This window comes from Ambystoma mexicanum, chromosome 1q, assembly GCF_040938575.1.
Source record: "Ambystoma mexicanum isolate Mex_15411 chromosome 1q, UKY_AmexF1_1, whole genome shotgun sequence".
Lineage (NCBI taxonomy): Eukaryota > Metazoa > Chordata > Amphibia > Caudata > Ambystomatidae > Ambystoma > Ambystoma mexicanum.
In genome coordinates, this window is record NC_090922.1 from 437,947,770 (window position 1) to 437,975,140 (window position 27,371).

The window sequence follows — 27,371 nt, forward strand, 5'->3', positions numbered from 1 at the left end:
GAAGTGAAGAACTGGAGGGATAGAATCCCATGCCATTATAGATGGATCTTAGGAAGCTTATGTGAAAGAAAGAAAGCCCAAAGAGAAGACCCGAGAAACAGAAAATAAGGGATAAAATAAGGGATACAATTTACAATTTAGAGTCATGGAAAATGAAAAAAAGGGTGGGCTTTGCGGATGTTAAATAGATGAACCCCCGCAGGAGTGAGAAAAAGATGAGATGTGGGTGGAGAAAGAAAGAGGAATCAAGATAAATGCCTAGTTTCCGGGCAGAAAGAGATGGGAGACAAAGAGGGAGGGAGGGAAGGAAGGAAGGAGATTGTAGCGGGGGGTTAGAGAAAGGATGGTTAACGAAGGAAAGAACAAGACCTCAGTCTTAGTGGAATTACGAATGAGGTAATGATCTGACACCAAGACTGGATGGCCAGAAGGCAGGAGGGTCAGGGTAGTATGAACAGAGGAACAGAATTCACAAACGGATAGAAAAAGCTGTGTGTCATCAGAAGAGAGATGATGCAACAGAACAAAGGATAACATATAGCAGCAAGTAGAGGGTGTAGAGGGAGAAAAGAAGCAGTTCCATGACAGAGCCTTGAGGGAAAGGTGGGAGGAGGATTTGTCGGCCCAGAAGATCGATATAGGAATAGAGCCAGCGCATGACAGCCCCAAAAAACCCAACGGAGGAGAGGAAAGAAAGAAGAGAGTGGTCTACAGTATCAAAGGTGGCTGACAAGTGAAGAAGGATCAGGAGGGAGGAGTGTTTTGCACATCGTACAGAAAGGAGTGAGTCACAGAGAGGAGAGCCATCTTCGTGGAGTGACAGGGACAGTGGTGGAGGGGTAAGCATACTCTTATTCTTACTTTACTGTTGCCCCTGCTCTTCCTGTCTTTCCTTCTTTCGAATATCAATATACATCCTTTTTGAGGCCCCATTCTTTAGCTTTTCTTATAATCTACCGTCCTCCTGACACTGTTGGCTCCTTTTGTGATTACCCTCAACACCCTTCTCTCTTCACTTCTTCCATCCCCTAACCCTTTAATTGTATTGGCTGACTTTAATCTTCATCTTTCTTATGTTCTTTCTTCTATTCATTCTTGACTCCTTATTCTGAATTCCTACCAGCTTTCCCCTATTTCTTCACGCCCTTCTCATCTCTCTGGTTCACATCTAGAACACATTTTTTCTTCTGCCTTATTCACTTCCTCTGTCTCAGTTTTCCTGTTTATTCCTCCAACCACCATCTTCTCAACCTGTCTTTTATTCCCCATTCTCATCCTACTTGGGGCTCCCCTCTCACCCCCCCAAACATACTATCGTTGTGACCTCCGATCTTTCAATACTTCTTTCATTTCCTATTGGTCCTCCCTGCTTCCTTCTCACACTACTTTTGCTTCTCTTTCGATACATGATGCGCCTTCTCTCTCTCAGACACTATCTTCTACTCTTAACTCGTTCTACCATGCCTCCTCTTCTCCTACTCGTAAACCCCCTCAAACTTGGCTGACACCCCAGCTTCGCTCTCTGCGATGCACTCTCCACCACGCTGAGTCTCGCTGGCATAAGTCACATTCTAACTGACTCCTGTGACGAATCGTGGGACTTGATCACTTCTCTGGGGAGCCACGCCTATGAGGCTAGAGAGGTGAGCCTGGTCTGTAATACCCTCCCTTGGGGTAGAGGCAAGTGTGACTTTGCCAGGAGAGACTCCCCATTTGGGAGAAGGACACAGTTCCTGTGTGGAACTCCCAAAAGGACATACCCATTTGACCTCTTCAGACATATCGTATGGAGATTTCTGTGAAGAATATACCAGTTTGTGCTATTGGAAACCAGCGACTATGAATGTTCCTTCAATAACTGAGACGAGGAAGGCCACCTATGGAGGAGAAGAGAAGCCATGGGAGAAAGAGAAGAAGGAATACAACGCAGCGCCGGGGTAGGTCCACGGCTGCACAGAGTATGAAAGGGAAGGAGTCTGAAAATGCAAGAGAAACCTGCGAGTTACGAAAAGGCTAGTCTACCAGCTCTGAGCAGAGGCTGAACACGCCATGTCCTGTACTGGCGAGCAAGCAGGAAACTGGGAGGGGAGTGGGGGGGAGGAGGGAAGAGAAAGAGAGAGAGAGAGAGAGAGAGAGAGAGAGAGAGAGAGAGAGAGAGAGAGAGAGAGAGAGAGAGAGAGAGAGAGAGAGAGAGAGAGAGAGAGAGAGAGAAAAGAATTTGGACGAATGGCGTCCTAGGAACTGGAAACAACACAGAGACTGCTGTGATGAATCTAATGATGTCCTCACTTCTTTCCCTAAGGAAGCATCCCCCCTATGTGGCCAGGGGACAGCAGCTGCTACCTGATCCTGACCAAGGGGTCGGCTAAATGAGGGAGGACCACCTGGTTGGATTTGCACCTTGGGGGAGATGACAGGACATTGTTGGAGGAAACCATATACCCCTTGCTTTTCAGGGATGTTTCCTCTATTCCCCATACCTTAATGACTTATTGCCACACTCTTCCCAAACATATTGGTTAATCTACTTTGACTACTCTCCAAACTCCCATTAGGGATAATATATTGATAACTGTGACAAGGAAGAGGCAGGGAGCAGTGAGGTTCACCCCCAATGAATTTCAGTATCTACCTCTGCAACTCCATTCAAGAAAGGGTCCCATAAGCACTGACATGAGAAAGAACAACAGAGTAATGAAGATCACTAAGATTGGGCTACCAATGCAGCGGTCTAGTTGTTGAAAAAGATATAATCAATATGGGAAGTTTAAATACGACCCGGCTATAGCTGCCGTCAGCCGTTTAGGAGGAGAGAGAGACCAGCAGACGCTGGTCTCCCTCGCGACCCCTAATGAAGCCGAACATCACGTTGGAGGGAAATACGCTGTAGTAGGCGACGTGAAGGGAAACCCGAATCCAGGAAGAAGCAGCCAAGGTGCAGACGGTTCACCGCTCGAGGAGAGAGAGCAGTAGGAACCACGCATGAGAAGGAAGGCACAGTGAAAGAGCAGCGATTAACGGGGCACATGCAGAGCCAATATGCTGAAGCAGAAGGAAGCAAAGGAATGTTGGATGCAACCAGTAAGTCAAGGAACACGAGTGGGTTACTGGGGTTGCCGGCAAGTCTATGCCACGCTGTAGGAATAACACAGAGTGAAAGAAACCGAAGCAAAGGGATGCCAGAAAATACAGGTAAACCCAAAGAATACAAATGGGTTATACCGGTTGACTAACCGAGTGTGTCGCTTTGTAAAAATGAAGAGACCGAAAATAAAGTAATTAAGAAAGTGAAAGTATTTGTAGAACCAGTTACGAATAGGTTGTTAAACCCCTACCTAAAAGAGAAAGTATTTGTGCAATGAAGTCCTGGCAAGGGAGTATACTAGGTGAAGATAAATATAGGTGTATATTGTATGATGTCTCAAGGAAGGCCATGCCCATGAGTTTGTGAACTGTTATAAAAAGTATACAAAGATATCTATGTTATGTTATTTGGCATTTATATAGCGTCTTATGTATCATAGGTATGATCTCAAAGAGCTGGTAGGTTGAACGCCCTCGGAAACCATAGTTCAAGTCAGTAGAGAGAGAAGAGAGCCATAAGGTGCGTGGGTCCACCGGATATGTGTGCAGCCGGTGTGGCAGTTGCATGGTAGCTGCTTTCTTAGCGGTAGGTGTGGTGGTTGGGAGGTCAGGTATATGTGTTCATTCTGGAAGGTTGACATCCACACTGATTTCTGGCTGCGTTAGGCCTGAGGAGAACGCTTAAGCTAGCGGTGTGTGGTTAGCTAGCTGTGGTTAATCAGGATGATGAGTGTGTGGCGGGTGTTAGTATGAGGACAGCTATACCGAATGTGACATAGTATCACTGTATTCTAGTTGAGTGGTGGTGTATAGGAGAGAGTAAGCGTGGTGGTAGTGTGATATGGTGGTTATCAGTAATGCGCTTGAGATCGGTCACTCCATCTGTACTATCCGTTTTATTTACTCTGTCTGTTCATTCCACTCCGTCTGTTCATCCATTTTGTCTGTTTCATCGATTTAATCTACTAGTCCTTCCATCCATTCCATCCAGCCCTTCGTCCACATGATCTACTTCATCCATTCCGTAGACCCATTTCATCATGCCCATCCGTTTAATTTTCCTTCCTATTCATTTGATCCGCTCTATCATGTATTTCTTCCTAAGGATTCACTTTTCAGTGGAAAGAACAGACGGAGTGGATGATAGGGATGAAACGGAAAGAACGGATGAGTGGATTAAACGAATGAGCAGATTGAACGGATGGAAAGGATGAAATAGATGGAATAAATAGAGCGGATGGAATGGATGGGGTGGATGGAACGGGTGGGGCAGGTGGAAGAGACGGAGCGGGTGGAAGAGACGGAGCGGATGGAAGAGACGGAGCGGATGGAAGAGACAGAGCGGATGGAAGAGACAGAGCGGATGGACGAGACGGTATGGATGGAACGGTTAGAGCGGATGAAACAAATAGAGCAGATGGAACGAATGGGCTGAATGGAACAGATGGAGTGGATGGAACACATGGAATGGATAAAACAGTTGGAGTGGATGGATCGGATAGAACCAATTGAATGGATGGAACTCTTGGGATTTTGAAGTGAAGGGGCTGGAAGAGATTTCCCCAAAAGAAGTGAAACCTTCCAGGGTAAAGAGTAGTCCTCTGGGAAATTTGATTTTTTGTTTGCTTTGGTATAAGGAGTCTAGGAAGGAAGCTATTCCCTTGAATTGTGCACTGACATTTGGAAACATTTTTTGTTGGATTTAAACTTTTGTGTTGAACTTGATCATCTGAGCACTTTGAGAAACCAAGATACAATACCTTTTACACCTTGGAGTTATTTTAGAGTGTGAGGGCCAGAATAGGATTACGGACCAAGCACGTACTTTTGTTTGGACATCTTGACACAGGACAGACCCATTCGTCTTTAACTAAGGTAGGGAAATTGCACGCAGATTAGGGAAAGTGAGGCATTTTCCAACCCCCCATTTGTTTTAATAAAGGTTTGTCTCCTCTGTGTCTGCGTCTCATTCCTGGCTCCTCAAACTGGCCTATCCCCATGGAACCAGGACCGAAGTATCTTCGATGTACTGCAGTACGGAGAGGAAGACCCAAAGCAAACCACAGAAGCCAAACAGATGAGAAGAAAAAGAAAGACCCAGAGAGACCAGAGAACCCGGTGACATTATCCCTACCAACCAAAGGTAAGCAAGAAGAAGGGAGACCCTAGATGGGGACGTGAACCATTATTGGAAAACATATACTTATCCCAGTACATATCAGTACATATCAAGGGAACGTAATATTGAAATCCCCTGAAGCAGATGAGAAGCATTATTGGAGTGTTCATATTCGTGTCTGTAAAGATGGAGACTCTAATATTAAAACCCAGTGAAGTCGATAAGAATCATTACTAAAGGATCATATTCTTCACAGTGAGAGAGAAGAAAGTATAAATAAAGAGGAAAGGCAATGAGTAAGAGAAAAAGCTGAAGAAAATACTGGAATAAAGTATAGAGATAAAGGACATTTTCAGAAGTTTAAAGACTGTGCAGAAAGAGCACCAGGAAAAGGGCGGACTTGCAAATGTTTGATAACCCTATCAAGGGAAAACAGAAAACTTAATATTAACAAAGAAAATCAGAAGGAAACCAAGAAAAGAACTGAAATCTCTAACCAAAGGTAGAAAAGCCCAATAAAGTGCTGAATGAACTAAATGAACTGATAAAGGCAGTCACAAGAGACTACATAAAGATAACATATTGAACTGAAATCTTGCAAGACGACCATACATCAGGAAAAGGGGGTCATTCTCCTGTCTTTAGTTATTAGTTAGTGGTAGAGTCAGACAGGGTTAGTTTGGATGGTGTACAGATTCCTTTTGGAGACATTCACTGACAAGCACCTCAGTATGTTAGGTAGAGCCACCTTAGAATAGGGAAGGATAGGCCTTTACCTTTTTCTTTAGGCAATAAAGTCTGTGAAATGAATCAGCAGTCTGCATCCTTCTTGTGACTTGCCACACTCCTATTCTTTCTGCAATTCATTCATCATTTGACACTGCCCTCCTGTCCACTAACCAATCTTACTATTCTGACATTCTCAATTCCTATTCTTCCCACCCCTGTCGCCTTTTTCAAACATTAACTTGTATTCTCTCCCAACTCCCACCCCACGCTTGTATAATCTCTCTCAGCCAATGACCTGGCCTCCTATTTCTCATCCAATGTCATTTTTTTACGCCCCATCACTGATACCCAGCCTAAAGTCTCCTCCCATGTGGCCAGGGGAAGGCAGTTGCTACCTGATCCTGACCTTGGGGTGGTATTCTGAGGGTCGACATGGGAGGAGATGGATTTAAGGGGAGAGTGGTGACTCCACAAGGAGACAAGAAATATACTTGAAGAAGGGATTGTGTCCTCCGACGATTCCTTATCTTTGATAATTCGTCTCCAGCTTGCTGGCCTCGGAAATTATTTCTCTGTAGCGGGCGCTGCGTGTCGACGTCCGCCGAGTCGATGTCCCTTGACAGCCACCGTATCGGTGCCGATGTCACCATGCCCATAAATAGCCACGCGCGGCGTCCGTTGCTCAGTTCCGTTTTTCCACGCTCCGTGGGACCTCGGAATATCGTTGCTCAGTTCAGTCAGATAAAATCTCTTATATTTACTCGAATACCAACTCGTTCTCGATGGCCTCTTCATCGGAACCGACGACTCAGCGGTCCGGCTTTAAAAATGTCGAGACTGCGGTAAGAAAATGTCGATAACAGATCCACACAGGATCTGCTTGTGGTGCTTGGGAGTCGAGCACCATTGTTCGGAGTGTGAGGAGTGCATGTCCATGACGGCGAAAGCCTTGAAGGAGCGCAAGGGAAAGCTCGAGAGAGGTAAGTCAGTCAAAACCTCCTCAAAAGTTTCTTCGGCCGAGTCGAGGCATTCGTCTCCTCGCCGTCGAAAGCATTCCCATTCTAGGTCTAAAAGTAGCTCCTACCATTCGTCGAGATCTAGACACTCAAAGAAGAGACGTCGAAGATCCCCTTCCTCGTCACCTTCTGTTTCCCCAGAAAGGGTCTCCTGCCCACAAAACACAGCTCTCAGGCTGAGTGGGAGGAATTCAGGAGGAAAATGCTAGGCGTCTTCGAGAAAGCGGCCTCAACCCCATCGAAGACAGCTGAGGGTGATACCCCGGGTGAAAAACCCCAAAAAAAGAAACGCAGCGAGTCGCTGCACCCGGTGAAAGAGTCCACCCGAGAGCGCCACGGGCCATCGAGTAAGAAGGCACCATCTTCGACGCCGTCGTCGAAGATCCCTTCGACGCATGGATCGGCGCCATCAATGCCGTTGTCGAAGGGTTCTTCGACGCATCGGTCAATCGAATCGACGCCATCGCCGACATAGACGCTGATGAAAGAGAAAACCACGGCTACTTCACAGCCAACGGTGATACCAAGAGCCTCCGGCACGACGCCGAGACCGTCGTCGACATCCTCGAGTAGGATCCCGATCCTCTCGAGTTCTTCGAGGCCTCTTTCAGTTTTCTCAATGCCTTTCTCGGCGCCTTCGAAGCCCGTCACATCGGCGTTGACGACATCGAAGTTTTCTCGCCCAATAATGACGAGTTTGGCTCCTTCGGCCCTAGAAATGGGTTTTACACCATTTCCGAGGGCAGAGTACCCCGGATTATCTTCAATCTATGAAGAAGGGGAGGATTCTGACCAGGAAACCGAGTTGCAGAGGACCACACTACCTGTTTCAGAGGATTTTACCTCTGAGGAAAGAAGGTTGAAAGACCTACAGGAATCATTACATGAGGCAAGTGGGCTGGACACTTCCCCAGAAGTGGAATTTGTCAAACCAGACCCAGGGGAACATGCCCAAACACCCTATCAAACCCTAATGGCAAGGATCATTGAATTTATGGGTTGGTCTGCGCCCTCACCTGTTTTTCAACAGGATGACCTGACTGACATACTAGACAAAGGTCCACAGGAGGATCCTGTGGTCCCCTTCCATGCAGCCTTGCAAAGGAAGATTTCATCTAATTGGGAAACTCCTGAGGTCATCCCTGCAGTCAATAAAAGATTGTCAGCCAAGTATAGGGCAACTGTGGCTGACCCTGAATACTTATCAAAACACCCAACTCCAGAGAGCCTGGTGGTTCAAGCGGCAACTTCATCAAGCAGCAGATCCGCTTACCCTACTGTCCCACAGGATAGAGATGACAAAAGGTACGATGCTATGGCAAAAAAAGTCTTTTCTGCTTGTAGTATGCCGTTGAAGTCCATCAACGCCACCTGTACGCTCGCCAGGTTCAGTCACACACTGTGGGAGTGTGCTTCATCAGCGGCTGACTGCATACCGGAAGGAGAGGAAAGGGAAGCCTTCCTTAACATCATCAAAGGTGGCAAAGATGCCATGTGCGAGTCACTTCAAACTGGCATCGATTCCGCTGACAGTATCAGCAGGGCCATGGCGGCAAGTACGACAATCCGCAGGCATGCGTGGTTGGGAAAGTCTAGCTTTGCTCCAGATGTACAGGCCAGACTTTTGAATATGCCCTTTGACGGCTCTTCTTTATTCGGTAAAAAGGCTGATGACAGTCTGGAAAAGTTGCAGACATCTAAAGCAGCGGCAAAATCTTTAGGAGCTGCAATCCGCCAAACTCCTTTTCGCCCCTCAGGAACCTCTGGGAGAGGAAAGTCCTTTTTGCTATTATTCCGCATTCAGAAAAGGCAGAGGACAGCCGGCTCAAAGAGGCCAAAGGAGATCCACCCGAGGTGGACGGATCAAAAGTACTAAAGCCGCAGCAGCAGCAGGTGCCTCTTTACCCTCGGCATCTGCATCAGCCGCCCCCAAACCACTCTGAGGTCTTTCCACACAAAACACTTGTAGGGGGCAGGTTAACTCACCATCTGACGGAATGGCAGGCTATTACGTCAGATCCTTGGGCATGGGAGACAGTTGCCCAGGGTTACTGCCTACCCTTTCTACACATCCCTCAGAGTCATCCACTGGGGCACAGCTCTCTAAAAGTTCCAGATAGACTCCTCTTGCAGGAAATTATAGACCTGCTAGAGAAAGGTGCCATAGAACCGGTACCTGTAGCAGACAGAAACAAGGGCTGGTACTCCCCCTACTTCCTCATACCAAAGAAGGACAGAGGACTGAGACCCATCCTGGACTTACAAGAATTGAACAAGTTCCTCAGAAAGGACAAGTTCAAGATGGTAACTCTCTCTCAGATCCTTCAGGCCCTCCAGCTCCAGGACTGGCTGGTATCTCTGGACCTTCAGGATGCTTATTTCCATGTTCCAATCCATCTCAAACACAGGAAATACCTGAGGTTCGCAATTGGGGACTCTCATTATCAATTTCGAGTTCTACCATTTGGGCTGACCTCCGCCCCGAGGGTCTTCACCAAGCTAATGTCGGTAGTGGCTAAGGAGGGAAGGGATCCACGTCTACCCCTACCTGGACGATTGGCTGATCAGAGCTGTATCTTCGGAACAAGCTCAGATCCAGCTAGATTATGTCTGCCACTTCCTTCACAAACTGGGCTTCTCCCTCAATTTAAAGAAGTCACAGATGATACCATCACAGAGACTCCAGTTCATTGGAGCGGTCCTGGACACTTCCCTGGGAAAAGCCTCGCCACCAGAGGTGAGGGCTCAAGATATTCTGCAGATGGTCACCAAGTTTCAAAATGCCCAACGTCTCCCAGCCTTCGACTTTTTGAGGTTGCTAGGCCTCATGGCATCCTGCATCTTCCTTGTGCCAGAGGTTTGCCTGAGAATGAGATCTCATCAGTGGGCACTGAGAACTCAGTGGTCGCAATTCTCAGGGAGAATGACGCATCTCCTCTGGATTCCAGGCAAGGTAGCCCACGACCTTCAATGGTGGGCCTATCCAGAGAACATCTTGAAAGGAGAACTGTTTTGGCAACCATGGCCGGAGATAACAGTAGTCACAGACGCCTCACTCACGGGGTGGGGAGCCCATGCCAACAACTTGACCATCAGCGGTCGTTGGTCTCCATCGGAGTCCAGATTACACATCAACCTATTAGAGCTGAGAGCGATCAGACTAGCGCTGAAAGCTTTCCTGCCATCAGTACAGGGGAGAAATGTCCTGATAATGATGGACAACACAGTGGCCATGCACTACCTCAAGAAAAGAGGAGGCGTAGGGTCACTGCCACTGTGCAGAGAGGCAATGCAGCTCTGGTTTTGGGCAATTCAGGAAGGAATCTCTCTATCGGCAGTCCACCTAGCCGCAGAGAAGAACTTGACAGCGGACGCTCTGAGCAGGCAGAGCACAGTCTCCCACGAGTGGGAGCTAGCTCAGGAAGTCCTTCAAGAGATCTTCGCCCTTTGGGGAACCCCTCAGGTGGATCTGTTCGCCACCAGCACCAACAGGAAGTGCGATCTGTTCTGTTCAAAGGAATTTCCCCCCGAGAGGAGCTCTAGGGGATGCGTTCGTAGTGAACTGGGAGTTCCCACTCCTTTACGCGTTTCCACCAGTCCCTGTTATTCCTCAAATGATCAGGAGGTTGAGAAGATCCTGCAAAACCATGATCCTAATTGCCCCAGACTGGGCCAGGAGAACGTGGTACCCGGACCTTCTAGTTATGTCCATCTGTCCTCCAATCCATCTTCCACTCAAAGAGAATCTTCTCTCACAGAAGGGAGGTCAGGTTCTCCATCCAGACATCTGAACCCTCAACCTTCATGCTTGGCTTCTGAAAGGGTGAGGTACAAGGATTGGGACCTCCCTGATGACGTCATGGAGGTGTTGCTTTCGGCCAGAAGGCCGGCAACAAAGTCTTTATACCGCTGCCGTTGGAACAAATTTTGCAGCTGGTGTAGAGAAGGGAATATCGACCCTTTTTCATGTGGTACACCAACGGTGTTATCGTTTCTACTCTACTTGGCAAACTCAGGCCTTCAAGTTGGCACTGTAAAAGGCTATCTCGTAGCGCTTTCAATCTTCAAGCGCACTGCGGAGGAACCATCGTATTTCAAACTACCTCTAGTAATACAATTTCTCAAGGGATTAACTAATGTTTATCCTCCAAGACCATTCCAAGTTCCCTTATGGGACTTAAATTTAGTCTTAAATTTCCTAATGGGTACTCCATTCGAACCACTCCACTCTTGCTCGCTGAGATTTCTCACTCTTAAAACTGTCCTATTTGTAGCACTAACATCTGCTAGGAGGGTGAGCGAATTACAAGCTCTCTCTTGTAAACTCCCCCATACAATTTTCCATACAGGACAAAGTTAGGTAAAGCCTAATTTCCTCCCAAAGGTGGTTTCTGAATTCCACATCACTCAGAAGATTACCTTGCCTTCATTCTATCCCCCTCCCCATCCGGGGAAAGAGGAAGAAAGGCTACATAGGCTGGACCCAAGGCGGGCTTTGAGCTTTTACATCAGCAGACTTGCTAGGATTAGGCAAGTAGACCAACTGTTTGTAGGATACTCAGGTCACAAGTTGGGACTACCCATAACAAAACAGACCATTTCCAGGTGGATTATTTTGGCCATTCAAACTGGCAGGGAAAGAGCCACCCCAAAATCTCACGGCTCATTCAACCAGGGGTATCGCAGCCTCTTCGGCCCTCCAAAGAGGGGTACCGGTCCGAGACATATGTGCGGCTGCCACATGGTCATCCGCACATACATTCACAAAATGTTACAACCTGGATTCCTCAACTAGTCAAGAGACCAGATTTGACAAAGCCGTATTACATTCGGTTCATTCCTAAAAGGGATACATGACATTATTACTCCCATCTCCAATTACATGCCACTGCTATGGGAGTGTATCAAAGATAAGGAATACGTCAGAGGACACAATCCCTTCGAAGAACAAGTTACTTCTTACCTTGTAACGTTCTTTCGATGGGATGTTCCTCCGACGTATTCCTTATCGCCCCTCCCATCCATCCCCACAGTAATACTTCCCTGGTGGTTGCAGCTTACGCTCCTTCAAGGTCAATAACCAATTCAGGCATGAATTATCTTATGCTACAAAACGGAACTGAGCAACGGACGCAGCGCGTGGCTATTTATGGGCATGGTGACGTTGGCACCGATACGGTGGCTGTCGAGGGACATCGACTCGGCAGACGTCGACGCTCAGCGCCCTCTAAAGAGAAAACATTTCGAGGCCAGCAAGCTGGAGACGAATTATCAAAGATAAGGACTACGTCGGAGGAACATCCCCATCGAAAGAACATTACAAGGTAAACTTGTTCTTCTCATTATTGTTAAAAAGATCCATTAATTCCAGGGTGTTTGATCACTTGCTGCCCTTATTCAAAACTATCTGAACAAAAACCCATTCAGTCTTCATGTAGCTATGGTGAAAGACAACCATGTGAAACATCTGATGTTTATGGTAATTGTAATGTTGGTGCAACTGTTCAAATATGTGATTTAAAATCCATTAAAACCTCTTTGGACTCAAAGTCCCAGAAACCCTCAACTACTGTATTTGTATTTGTATTTATTGGTTTATAAAGCGCTTTACACCAAAGTGCTGTACAACTGAACTTAATACATAAACAATATAACGGTAGAAGAAAATTAGTTCATGTGGAAGAAATGTGACATTGAAAACATTGTGCGGCCTAGATGTAAACAAGTTAATCAGTTGAACCAGAGTTTTAAATGTCCAAACCATCTACAGCTCAGGAGGCCGAGAACGAGATGGAAACAAAGACAAGTACATGAACATGAATGGAGAGAGAAGGCAGGTTGCAGAGTGCATGGAGTGGGAAGCATGGTTGGCGCCAAAAGAAATCCCACAATGGACTGTGGGGGAGAGAAGCATGCCAGAAGTCAGCTGGTGCAGTTCAGAGTGCTCGGGGAGAAGCTCTGGTCAAGTAGAAGCAGAGGGTAAGCAGCAGAGCCAGGTGTGAAGACGCAGTCCTGAAGAGAACCACCGGTCTTGGCAGAGTAGGCTGGAAGAGCAGACGCAGAGACCCAGCGGAACTCTACAAGTGAAGGGGAGCCAGCCTCTCGCGAGTGACTAAACTGCAGCATCAAAAGCGGGCGAGTCAGCCCTATAGTGAAGGGGACCCCAGGACGTGCGAAAGTGCTCAAAAGCATATGAAAAGTACTTTTGAGCATTAACATGTTAGAACTGAATGGAAGAGGCAAATGTGGTGCAATTTCCCTGACATAAGATGTCAGTTGGGGAAACCTGGGACCAGCATTGCTTAAGCCAAGAGACATTGCCAAAAGAACAAAAGGGGCAATTTTGGTGTAATGTTCCTGACTTAAAGAAGCCAGTTGGCAGATACTTGGAACAAGCATTGACAAGAGTCAAGAGAGATTGTTAAAATGACACCCCTCAGATATTCAATGATGGTTTGGGTGAAATTGATACAAGTAACAGTTAAACAGAAAGTGAATGTGCAGAGAGGGCTGATAAGGCTATCAGACGGTGAACACTTTTTGCACATGGATACCTGGCAGGGGAGTACACCAGGGGGTCTCAGTGGGCCAAAAGAGGGATATTCCTGGCAGGAGAGAAAACCAGGATATTAAGAGATTACAGTTGTTGGGTTTCCTGGCAGGAGAGTGCACCAGGAAAATAAATTGAATTGGAATGTTGAAAAGAAATTTGCTCATCTTAAATTCTTGTTTCCTTTGAACATTTTGTCAACCAGAAACGTTTAAAAAGACATTTGTGTTGCCATCCTGAAAAATACTTTCCATTACCTTATTCAGACCAACATTGTGTAAAGACACTGTTTTTCCATCCTGAAAAATAGCAAAGATTTTCCTTTACCTTGTTCAAACCAACAATGTGGAAAGAAGACTTTGTTTTGTCATGCTTAAAGATCAGGAGAGATTTCCTCCTTTGCATATCAGTCTCATACAAAGAACATTTGTTTGATCATCGTGTGGAGAGTTCTGGGAAAATAGACATTTGCAATGTCTTTAAGAGATTGGTTTTGACACAGAATATTGTGAACAGTTTACTTGAAATAATCCAGGGGATGGGAGTCAACCCTTGGATAAAGGAAGTGTTTTATTGACGTCATATGTTGGAATTATTGCACGTTTCTGTTGAGTTGAACTTTGAGAGATGTACCTTAAACATTTTGTTTATATGTATTAGTTTCATGGTCGAATTGAGCTTGGACACAAGGTCATCCGGCTTTAGTTTTGGTTTTATAGGAAGGGACACTTGTTAGCATAGGGAAAGCTAGGCCTTTATCCCAACCCATTCTATTAATAAAATGGCAAATGTTGAGAATGATACCTCTGTGTCCGCCTCTCATTTCTGACCCCTCACATGACCCTATTCCTTCCTCTCATACCCCAAATCTATCCTTCTCTATTGCCTTATCTCACTGTCTTGTTTAATGTTTCACCTCTCACGTCATCCTTTCCTTCCTCATTTAAGCATGCCACCATTCTTCCGTTCCTTCAAAAACTCTCTCCTGACCCCTCTCTTTCCTTTAATATCCACCCTATATCACTCCTCCCCTACTTTTCTAAACTTGTAGATAGAGATATTGTCTATGGCTGTTCTTTTCTGCCCTCCTAACAATTCCCAAATGTTTCGGCAGCCACTGCCTGGCAATTCTTAATCTTTTCCAGATGTTTCCCAACCTCATATTGGTTTATCCCAACCTCTTGCTTCCAACTCCCCTCTCGCTATATAAGACTTCTCCAATCTCTCTCTCCTCTCTGCAAACTAGTGAAAACTCTTGTTGCCAGTGGGTATTCGAACCACCCACACAACCTACTTGGGCTTTTGGCTAATTTTGCCATTTGGTTCTGATCTAGGCACCACTGTATCTATCCTCCTCTATCCAACTCTATAAGCCTTCTCGTAATCTCTGCTATGCCTCCTCGACTACCCTTGTGGCTCCTCACCACGCTGTGCTTCCTCTCGCTTTTCTTACTCGACTCGCATGGAATTATCTTCCCCCAGACATCCGAGAAACAGTCCACACAGATTTGTTAAAATCCAAACTGAAAGTTTACCTCCTTGCCCCCTAATTACCCTCTTAACCTACCTCTCATCTGCCTGCTGGCTAACATTTGTCCCTTGCCTCTAACCTGCCTCTGTCTCTCACTTCCTCTGCCTGCATTCTAGCACTTCACCCATCCTGGTCACGCCCCGAGCACAGCTGGCGGTACTGCCTACCTGCACAAAAGTGTCCAAATTTGTTTGTCCTTAATCTATGTATGTCCACTTATGTATTGTCCATGTTGACTGTTCCATGTACTCCCCTCCACAAGTTGTTTAGAGTGTCCTTCTAACTCACCCCATTTCCAGTCTAAAATGATTTCTTATCTATTGTACATTTCTTTTGTGATCAAAAGAGCATTGCTCCTCCTGTACATAAATAAATCTCCCATTGAGGGTCTGCACTTCTGTCTGTGATTGAGTGAGGTGGTGTGAATGTCTTTCACAGATAGAGGCAACTCTATGTGTAAGTGGCTGGATGAAAACTTTAAATATCTTGTCCATCATTTTGAACTGGAGTCTCTACCTAGAAGGTGGTGCCCCATGCCCCTCATGGTGTTTTCTGTGATACCTTGTTAACTTAGAGCGTTCTACATAGTCCTGGCTTGCCTAACAAGTGCGGCAGGAAACGGAAATGGGTTTCTGAGGTTTGGGAGGGCTCACTGTCCAACTGCCAAAGAAAAATACAATGCATTTCTGAATGTGGAGTGGGCTTCCCAAGCAAGTCACACACAAAAATTAAAAAGAATGGCCCTTGATTTCCGAGAGCGTATTTACTTTCCAAGACAATGTAGTTTATCTCACAAGCAACATTCAAGTTTCTTAAGACGGACAGTACTTCTAGATTCCCTTGTTGATAGACCCATCTTCCATAAAGTAAATGTGTCCCTAAAGGAGTTCCTGTGACTGTCCCCTGCCTGCTCAGATACAAGGACTAAGTAGGGGTGACTAGGAAATCCTCTGATTACCACCCCCAAACCAATCATGCACTGGCCCGGACAGGCACCTAGCCCCCTGGTGCACTCTGCTAGATACAACCAGAGCTAAGCAGGTGACTTCCTCACAGAACCCACCTGGTCGTCAAAGAACATCTTTCTTGTATGGGATGATGACTGAAGAGTACATTTCTGTAACTTTCCCTAGCCTTCTATTAGCAGCACCTGCTGAAATAAAGCATGACAAAATGTGCACGGTGGCTTACCTGAGCACGTTCTTGACAAGGCTTTGGGCTGTGGAAAGATGTCTGGTGCATTGGCCCTTCTGAACAGCAAAGGGACAAAAAAACGTAAAACAATCTGCAAAGTGAGATGCTAAGTCTTTTAAAGAAGATTCCCCAGCCACTTCTGGTGCTGGGTTAATTCATTTGCTTCGTGCCAAGTTACATTTCTGTAAGAGACGGCATAACAACAATAGAAGAAGGATATCTTGCTAGTTGAATGTAATGTGTTATTGCACATAAACTTGCTCAAGGCCGAGTTGCATTTCCAATCGCTATTTAAAGGTAGCACAGTAACAATGAAAGTATTGTTTGAATGATTGGTTTTAACATTCTGTCGACAGTCGCTTTGTTGATGGCACCCAGAGGATATATAGATTTCCACTCTAATGGCCCATTGCAGTGCTTTCCAGAAGTGTGAGAAAGTGTGGCTCTGCGTCCGAGAAAACAATGTCACGCAACCCATGGAGACAGACTATTTTGTCCAGTAAGGCTCTGTCCAATGGTGCTGTGATGGGAATAGTAAGAACAACGATGAGCTGTGTGACCTTGGTGAAAGAATCTATCCCCACCCGTGTAGGTTTAGATTAGGGTCTAGTATTTCTAAAGAGCAGCACTCGCATGAAAGCATGAAAGGGCTAAGTAACTGAAGGATATACAGACACAGAGCAGAACCTATACAGACATAGAACAGAACCTAAGTGCACCTGGTTTGGAGTGAGAAACTGTTGAAAGAACAGCAGCCATGTTTTTAGCTGTTTGCAGACGCTTAAGTGGGTTTATCTGTGCCTAAGTCAGTGGTAATTAAACTTTATAATGCTGAACTCCCTTGAGTAAAAAGGGTGGTGCCAAGCTGTCCCCTGAGTAAAAAGGTTTGTGCCCCCACAAAAAGCCATATCTGTTTATATTTTCTATTAAAACAGTCCCTGTACTCCCCTTCAGAACTGCCTTGTGCCCCCAATGGACATCCTTCAGCCCTCAAGGGGGCCAACTCCACAGCTTCAACACCACTGGCCTAAGCCTCAGTGGAAGAGAGCTTCAAAAGCAGGCTGCTAGAAATTAGAAGGAGTAGCTATCCTATGCAGGAATTGAGAGTAGATTGAGATTTGCAATGTGAACAATTCATGAAAAGCGCCCTTAAAAGAGGAAGGGCACAAGTCTTTATATGCTCAACACACGATAAAACTTTAAAATCAATATGCTGAGTCACCAAAATAGAGTGCATGGAGATGACCCATGGTCTCTTTTCCAAAAAGATTAGGTGCTCTGTGGCATTTTGTATACCTGAAGGTGGTTGCTGGGAAAGCCCAAGTACACATCATTGCAACAGGTTATTTAAGAAGAGAGTAAATCATTAACAACAGTGGTTTTCTTATTAAAAGAGAAAGCCGCCATAATGTGGTCAGGAGATTGCAGAACAAGATTTTTTTTTTTGCTGATGTGGAAAATCAGAGATACAAAGGATGAAGCTGAATCAATGTCCCTTTCAATGTTATGAGCTTGCTGAACCTCAGAGGGGAAAGGACCCAGGGAGTCAGACTAAAAGCGTCTCAGTAGGAGGTACTCGAATTTAAGGTAATGTCCGCTTCAGCTTGATTAACCTTAAGCCGATTATGATTCATCCAATTTGAGACCTAAATCATACAACTTTTAAATCCAGAATAGTTTGGTTCAAATTGCCCTAAAAATGAAGGAGCCTCGGCTATTGTGTTCATAACGAACACCACATAATCCAAAAGGATCTCATCAGTGATGGCAGTGGGTGCAAATATATATTTAATAAGTAGTGGCAACACTATTGAGCTCTCTGGGACTGCATAGTCAGGAACCCTGGTTGATGATTCAGAGGAAGGCAGGACAACAATTTGTTTTTGTTCTGTCAAAAATGACTCAATATATTCTTTGCACAGTCACGCAAGCCCGTTTTGAAAATATGTACATGGATGACGGTACAGCAGTGTGTCAAAAGGCGCTGATAAATACAGAAGAATCAGTATTGATTCTGTTGACATCACGCAACTTCAATATGTCATCTACCAATGACACAACTGATTCTGTGCTTCTCTAAGGGTGAAAACCAGCCTCATGAGGGTATAGGAAATTGAATATCTCCATGAACGCGTGGATTAATTTATTACCAGTCCTAATCTTTTTAGCAGTACAGAGATTGGTCAATAATTTAGAGTTGGTTATTCAACAGGGTCTGAATAATGGTCTCATCTTTAACTAAAGGACTTGTGGTTCAAGCATTCTGGATGAGGTGTTGAAGTGATCTGAAAGGTGTACATTCTGAAAGTAGAATTGCTCCGAATTTAATCTATTTCAAATTCGACCAAGTGTCTTAAACAGCGCAAATCAATCCATAAGCGACCACCACTGCATGGGGAACTAGCTTTGGTTGTAGATTTCAATTATAGTGTCCGATTAGTGCCAGTGTCTGGAATAAAGGGACCCCAACAATGTTTCTTACAGATCCTGTGAATGTGGTACACATTCACTGATTATGAATGGCGCCTATATGTACTCAAGCATGGTGAGAAACGCTCTAGATTTATTTGAGGAGCTTTCTAATGTTACAATGCATGATGTTTGGTTGGCTGGGACAATTACCTTTTCTTGATGTGGTTGTAAGCTTATTGATTGACTGCGAAGGGTGGTAAAACAGTTCACTCGTCATGTATGTTTAATCGACCTAAGCTTTAATGTCATATCCAATATTTAATTTGTAATTTTTCCAAAAGCCAAAGAGTAACTACATTTTCTAGAACAATACGTGATGAAGAATTATTGACACTTTCAAAGTGATTAAATTCACAAATAATGATCAATTGAGCTACTGAAGTAATGTATTAGTTTTCCTTTCAAAGAACAATTAAACATCGTGTTTTAACAATGAAAGGTGAAACAGTACATACAAATAAAGTGTCTCCTATGAAATAATTTCCAGTGTACGCGTTTTGGTTGCAAACCGTCCCCCATTCCTCCTCCCTGCCCCGTCAGATACACAGGTTGCAAAGTACCCTCAGTACACCAAAGTCAGGGAATGTTGCTAGGATTGAGATTGCGAGCTACAAGGATCTCCCACATCCTCTTCCTCGTGTGGCGCTGCACTTACCCCACCTTCCCCGTTACCGACCCCCCCCCCACTCTCTCACTTACCGACGCCCGCTCATTCACAGACCCATACTTCGAGATAAACGGAAGCCACTCTTGTTGCATTTTGGTGCCACTTTCATTAACTATTTCAGTGAGTTTCTCCATCTCATATACGTGCCTGGATCCCATTATCCATTCCCTCTTACTCAGCAACTCAGGACTGTCAGGCCTGCACCAATGCCACTCGAGTTGCCAACAGGAGACCCCGGACCATGTGGCCAACCCCCGATGTCAACCGTCCTCCTCCAGCCAGAAATGGACCAAAATCAGTGCCAAGGGCCTCTCAATCCCCTCTATATCCCCAACCCAGGACAGGACCTTGGTTCAATACACCTGTGCCTTCGCACACAACCATCACACGTGCCAATATGTGCCCATCGCTCTACAACCCTTGTAACAATGCAGTTCCACCCCTGCATACATACAGGCCAGTCGAGCCAGAGGAAGCTGCCACCTATGTGGCGTCTTGACGGCATTCAACGTATGAGATAGAAACACTTTTTGTCAACTCACACATGCCCCACCCTACAGAATCCCGCTTCGTACCAGTCTTGATAACGCTCCAGTTCAGCTCCCTGATACGGGGCGCCAATATGCAGCTCAGGGGCGAGGGCTATGTGGATAGCCTGCATCTGTCCAACTTCTCCCTCCACAGGTCCCAGAGAACCTTTAAGACAGGAAGAGAATGTATCCTAACCGCGATATTCCTCTGGGGGTCCCAAAGCCATTAGTTTACGGGGACCGGGAAGTAGGGATGTAACGGTACAACGGTATTCCGTTAAAGATACCGTGAACCACTTAATTGAACAATAATAACAGTCACAATGTTTATACCCTTATACCGTTTATACCGTTAAGTGTGCTTTTGAATCTGATTTGGAAAGGCTGCAGTAAGCAAGTGCTGCGCAGTCTTGGTCTTGCACTGTTGGATGTGCCGCACTGTTGGATGTGCCGTCTGCCAAGTAGTTTCAGTTGGAGCAGTTTTTAGTGCCATTCCATCAACCACACGTGCCTGACACAAAATCAATATGTTAGCAATAGGAAAAATAGATACAGTGGGCCTCATTACGACCCTGGCGGAGTGGGTTTACGCCAGCGTTATTCGCGGCGGACCCGTCCGCCCTACTACGAGTTTCCGTAGCGCCATGGAGCGTTTTCCGCCTGGTTTTTCCGGGCGGAGAAATCCATGGCGCTACGGGACCTTGTCGTTAATTACGCCACCGTATTTTACGGTGGCGTAATTAACGCCTTCCCCACTCCCATTATACCCTATGGGGCAAAAATGGGAATGGGGAAGGGTAAAATGGGGGATGGGGATTTACCGCCCCGCCAAGGTCGGAATGGGGCGGAAAATCCGCCAACCCCCATGGCGCTATCGGCAGCTTTCCGCCGTGCTCCATGGTGCATTTTGCACCGCGATTTCCGCCAGGGTCGTAATGAGGGCCAGTGTCAAGAAGCAAAAGGGTTTACTTTGGGTTGGCGGCTTTGGGGTTTATATATTTATAATGGATAATGTTCTCTAAACATATGACAATGGGGGATTTCCCTGGTTCTATCATTGAATTTACATATAATAAGTCACACTGCGAAATTCACCAATCTCTGTGGGTATTCCCTGCTGCCATACCAAAGGGCAACATGTCCATGATTACTTAACACCTTTTGGCCCAAGCCTAAATGACCACTTAAGAAAAGCTATTCAGTTTGCTTTGCCAGTCGCCACAGGGCTCCCCCCCTCCTCCTCTCCACACGTGTGTTTGTTTGGTGGAAGCAAGGGGTGGCATTTCAGTGGAAAGTATGTTGAAAACCCCAATTCTGGCCCTGGGTGTCTGGTTTTGTTTGTGATGATAAATCTGACAATTTATGACCTTTTAGAAAATATTTGTTAAGATTAGTCAACTCCACCTGCTATACCGCGATAACCATGATATACCGTCATTTGGCAAGAAGGTTATCGTACCGTCATAAAACAAATACCGTGACACCCCTACCGGGAAGAGGACCTCATTGTCTAGTGTCACCCATTGCTTTCTGGGGGTAAAAATTAATAGGGCGGACCCTCTTTTTTTGTAAGGGGGCTTGACTCAAGAGGGTGAAAGGATTAGAGAGAGCAAGTGAGTCAAAAGCTACCCTAACCAAAGGCGTGACATAGGGTCACCAGAATTTGCAGTGGAGCTAGGTAAATACTAGATCAAAAAAGGACAAATAACAAAACCCAAGGGTACGGAGAATATCACAGAGAAGGGTTTTGTTTATTTAACATTAACAAAGAACAGAGAACATTTTAACACACTGCGCCTTGGCGCTGAAAAAGATGTATTGCTGAACACGAAATAATTATCAATATTTGTGGGTTAGTAGACATAGTGACCAAAGGTGTCAAGTTTTTGTATTGTTTTAAAATACAATACGGTTCCACATTAACATTGTCTTTCACATGTATTGTTAGGAATGGCAATACATTTATCATTCTCTAGCATCGTCGACACACGAATTTTGTGTTTCTGGTTCGGTATTTAATTCCTGGAGGCAGTGGCTGTATGAGATGGGACAGCGCTGCTGAGATGTTACCATCAGGACAGGTGGTTAAAGTCGGGGCGATGTAGAGACGTGGGTGTCCACCTATGGGTGATAAGGGACTGTTAGTTCTACGAATGGTGTCCAGGAATAGAATGTAAAAACTGCAAAAAGGGCGACCTACCATGAGCAAGTGATTTGGCGCCTTGGTCGTCAAAGTAGTTTGTCCAGTCACTGAATTAGCTGGAGAGGCTTTCTGTGAACATCAGAGGCCGGGGGCTGCATAAATTGAAATATTTTGGATATTAAAAACGGCGGCTAGAGGCCGTGGAGGTAAAAACGAGTGTAAATATGTGCTGGTGCCAGGGTAGGGCAATGGCGGTGCCGGGTGGTATTTAAGCAAAAGGGTGTATCTACAGAGGGTCAGGAGGCAGTGGGTGGGCAAGTCCTATCGACCAGGTGAATAGAACTATGCATACCAGTATTAGGCTGTAGTGTCAAAAATGCGAGTGATCTACAAAAACTCACTGAATGGAGATGTGCAGCAGGGGGACCCGCGAGCTTGGGGTGCAGATGCATTGCTAAGTGAATTAATCCGACAGTAGGGGGACCGGACTTACCTATTCAATGCACGCGACAGGAGGACCGAAGAGAATAGCTACTCCGGTCGTGGGCGAGGGAGCTGTGTCACTAAGGGATTCAGCGCGCATGCGCTATAAGAGGAACGCGTGTCAAAACAGGAAGCGCATGCCCGTCAAGGAGGGAGGATGGTGCGCATGTGTGAGAGAGTAGCATCTCGAAGCACGTCTCCATCGGAAAGGGCACGTCGGGCTAAAAGAACGTATAGTGTCCCGACTTGCGGAGCAGGGGAGGTGATGAACCTGTCGGAAGGCAACCATTAGTTGCAGGGACGGTGTCACGTAGGAAGAAGTCTGTATAGAGGAACAAGCATGTCAAATGGCATAGCATGGTGAAAGCTCATTGGTACACAACTGTCAATGTACAAAAAGGCACCACATTACTTGGCTATAAATGCACACATTAAACGATCATATAATCTTATGAAAGCGGCAAAAGCATATTAAGATAGATTTTTTAAAAAAGTTTTTGGGGGAAAAAGGGTGTTGTGACATCCATGCATAGCGTATTAGGTGTAAAGGCTGATGGATGTGTATTGGCAGGAACTACCAAAACAACACGGAAAGGGACCGATGGAGTGGCCCCGGGCATCAATAGGAGGTGGAGTGCTATTGATGCTGCAGCATATTAGACAAGAGTGCTAGGACTATTATCTATTGAAAAACAAATTCCATTCAATGGAAATATTCAGACCATGGCGAACAGAATCCAAGCGATGTATCCATCTCTGTTCTAGTTTACGTAAGGCTAAGTCTCTGTCGTCTCCACGGAAAGGATTTTTCACTGTTTGTAGGATGGCCCAGAAAATGTAATTTTGGGTATGGTTTTTGGATTTGAAATGTGCGACCAGTGGTTTATCTTCAATCTGGTTCCACACACACGAGCGATGCTCACAGATACGTTGCCGTATTTCTCTCTTGCATTTACCTACATAAATGAGGTTGCAAGGGCATTTGATGATGTAAACTGACCACTTTGTTCTACAGTTGGTGAATGAATTGAAGATCCAAGGGTTCCCTTTAAGAACAATTTCTTTTTAGATTAGCTGTCAAGGGGCAAACAGAGCAAGAGCCACATTTGAAATGTCCTTTGACCGTTGGTAGATGCCACAGAGTAGTTTGTTGGTTAGATGTTTCAATTTCTGTGTACGTATGTACAAGGTGGTCTTTAAGGGTCCGGCTCCTTTTGAAAGTGAAACGAGGTTTTTCTGGGTGAAAGGACTCAGTCTGTAGTTTATCCCAATGTTTTAGGATTACTTTCCTGATGTTGTTGCTCAATGGAGTGAACGTGGTAACACACGTCATCTTGGTTGTGGACTGGTCTCTTCGCTTTGGTGTTAGGCAGGATTTGCGGTTAGTGTTTTTCACGCGTTTGCGGGCCTGACGAATCAGATGTTTAGGGTATCCTCTTTCTTTAAGGCGAATAGCTAGTTCTCTGCTTTTGGATTCATATTCTCATTGAGTGGTACAGTTTCTCCTTATCCTTAAAAATTGACCATATGGAAGATTCATCTTAAGTCCGGATGGGTGGAAACTTGAATATTCCAGAAGGGTATTTTTGGATGTAGGTTTACGGTAGAGTGTTGTGGCTAGAGAGTTTTCTTCGGTTTTATAGATCTCCAAATCGAGAAAGGGTATGGTGGTTTTGCTGTGGTTAATAGTACATTTTATACAATTGTTCTGTGTATTGAGCCATTGTAAGAAGGAGAGAAGGTTGTCTTCAGTCCCTTTCCATACCATAAAAACATTGTCAATATATCTGAACCAACTACTGATGAATCCCTTAGTGACACAGCTCCCTCGCCCACGACCCTTAGTGACACAGCACCCTTCGGTCCTCCTGTCGCGTGCATTGAATAGGTAAGTCCGGTCCTCCTACTGTCGGATTAATTCACTTAGCAATGCGTCTGCACCCCAAGCTCGTGGGTCACCCTGCTGCACATCTCCATTCAGTGAGTTTTTGTAGATCACTCGCATTTTTGACACTACAGGCTAATACTGGTATGCATAGTTCTATTCACCTGGCCGATAGGACTTGCCCACCCACTGCCTTCTGACCACCTGTAGATACACCCTTTTGCTTAAATACCACCCGGCACCGCCATTACCCTACCCTGGCACCAGCACATATTTATACTCGTTTTTACCTCCACGGCCTCTAGCCGCCGTTTTAATATCCGAAATATTTCAATTTATGCAGCCCCCGGCCTCTGATGTTCACAGACAGCCTCTCCAGCTAATTCAGTGACTGGACAAACTACTTCGACGACCAAGGCGCCAAATCACTTGCTCATGGTAGGTCGCCCTTTTTGCAGTTTTTACATTCTATTCCTGGACACCATTCTTAGAACTAACACAGTCCCTTATCACCCATAGGTGGACACCCATGTCTCTACATCGCCCCGACTTTAACCACCTGTCCTGATGACCGTTCGGTAACATCTCAGCAGCGCTGTCCCATCTCATACAGCCACTGCCTCCAGGAATTAAATACTGAACCAGAAACACAAAATTCGTGTGTCGACGATGCTAGACAATGATAAATGTATTGCCATTCCTAACAATACATGTGAAAGACAATGTTAAACTATGTGGAACGTATTGTAATTTTAAACAATACAAAAACTTGACACCTTTGGTCACTATGTCTACTAACCCACAAATATTGAGAATTATTTTGTGTTCAGCAATACATCTTTTTCAGCGCCAAGACGCAGTGTGTTAAAATGTTCTCGGTTCTTTGTTAATGTTAAATAAACAAAACCCTTCTCTGTGATATTCTCCGTACCCTTGGGTTTTGTTATTTGTCCTTTTTTGAGCTAGTATTTACCTAGCTCCACTGCAAATTCTGGTGACCCTATGTCACGCCTTTGGTTAGGGTAGCTTTTGACCCATTGCTTTCTGGCCTGCTGGTCCATGTGGTCTAGTAAGAACCTGAGATGCGCGGTAGTATGCCTCAAAGTCCAGGAAACTCACTCCTCTGTTCGCCCAGGACCTAACCAGAGTGCCATATGCCACCCTAGGTCGAGCCCCCGCCCAGAGAAATTCCACCAACTGCCTGCGAGTGTTGGCATGGAAGGACCGTGGCACAGCGATTGGGAGTGACTGAAACAGACACAGATATCTGGGGAGGATGTTCATCTTGATAATATTAAGGTGTGCCATCCAGGACAAGGTTTGTTTGTTCCACCTCTGCATGTCGACTCTAATCTCCTCTGCCAGGGGGGGGAATAGTTGACCCTAAATAGATCCTCCAGCAAATAGGACTGCCTTATATACTTCAATGCCTCAATAGAGGCCTCCCCCTATGGGTAAGAAAATGGATTTTGAGTAGTTCATTTTAAAGCCTGATCTCAACCCGTATTTCTCCAGCTCAACAAGCACCTGAGGTGGGGTTTCCCCTGGGTTCCTAATGTACAGGAGAAGGTAATCCGCGAATAGGGCCACCTTATGGTGGGTCTCCCAGACCTGAATCCCCTCCACTCTCAGATTCCCTCAACCGTGCCACTAGAGGCTCCGTAACCAGGGCATAGAGCAGGGGGGAGAGTGGGCAGCCCTGTCTCATACCCCTCCCAAGTGGAATGACCTCCGACTGGGTCCAATTCACTTTCACCCTAGCTGTTGGGCTGGTGTACAGCTTCTTCACAAAACCCAGCCACCGAGAGCCAAACCCACATTTAACCAAGTCCTGTCTAAGAAAGGCCCAGTCACTGCGGTCAAATAACTTTTCCGTGTCCATTATCAGGAGGAAGGTGTCTATCCTCCTGTCCGGAGGGAGGGCCATCAGGTTGAATGTTTTCCTCAGGTCCTCCCCCACCCCCTGGTCCGTGTGTTTCAACCGCGCCAGGACCCTCTCCAAGCGAGATGCCAGGATCTTAGTAAAGATCTTAGTAAAGATCTATGTTCGAGAGCGAGATGGGTCTGTAAAAGGAGCAGAGGCTAGGGTCCTTCCCTTCCTTCCCATCACCACTATCAGGGCTTTAAGAAAAGATGGCAGTAGATCCCTAATGGAAGGAGAAGAACAGGCGGAAGGGTGCCTGAAAATGAGTTGCGCGTCATCCGCATAGAACTGAAAATTGGGGCACAGAGCGGCGGGCAAGAAGTGCCAGGTATTGGTTGAACAGCCAGGGAGAGAGGTTTGACCCCTGGGGAACACCACAGGTAGAGATAGAGATAGAGGAGAGGAAGGACCCAAGTTGGACCTGGGAGCGTCGATCAGAGAGGAAAGAGGTCAGCCAAGCCAGGGCCTGATCGGCGATACCCAGGTTATCACGGAGACGGTTGAGCAGGATGGCATGGTTGACCATGTCAAAAGGCAGAAGAGAGATCAAGTAAGATGAGGACACAGGGGGTGATGGAATCGAAGTTTTGGTAGCAAGTCTTCACAGATCTTCAGGAGAGCAGTTTCTGTGCTTCTGGCAGCTCTGAAGCCAGACTGATGGTCATGGAGACAACCAATGGATTCAGTATGGAGATTAAGCTGGGAGATGGGCAGCTTTTCCAGGAGTTTGCCTAGGAAAGGAGTGATGGAGATTGGCCGATAGTTAGCCGGGCAGGACGGGTCGGCAGAGGGTTTCTTCAGAAGAGGGTGCACAAGGGAGTGCTTATAGATGTTTATAAGGAACAAAATAGATGCGCAGGGGTATCTCATCAGTCATTTTACTAATGTAGAGTCTTGGTATTCTCTAGGGTAGCTGCCCCAATCAATGTGAACGTTTTCCATAAGGATAGCAGTTATAACTGCAGTTTGCAGCAGCTCAGTTACAAAGTCCACTGATATTGTATACCTGGGGGAAATCCGTAATGTCAAGGCATACAATAAGCA

At 45.8% G+C, this 27,371-nt stretch overlaps 1 protein-coding gene across 14 annotated transcripts in view; it reads right to left on the reverse strand.

Moving 5' to 3' along the window:
- PHAF1 (phagophore assembly factor 1) overlaps nt 1-27,371 on the reverse strand; it is a 1,056,812-nt gene that overhangs the window by 360,447 nt on the left and 668,994 nt on the right. The gene's annotated exons all lie outside the window — the stretch shown is intronic.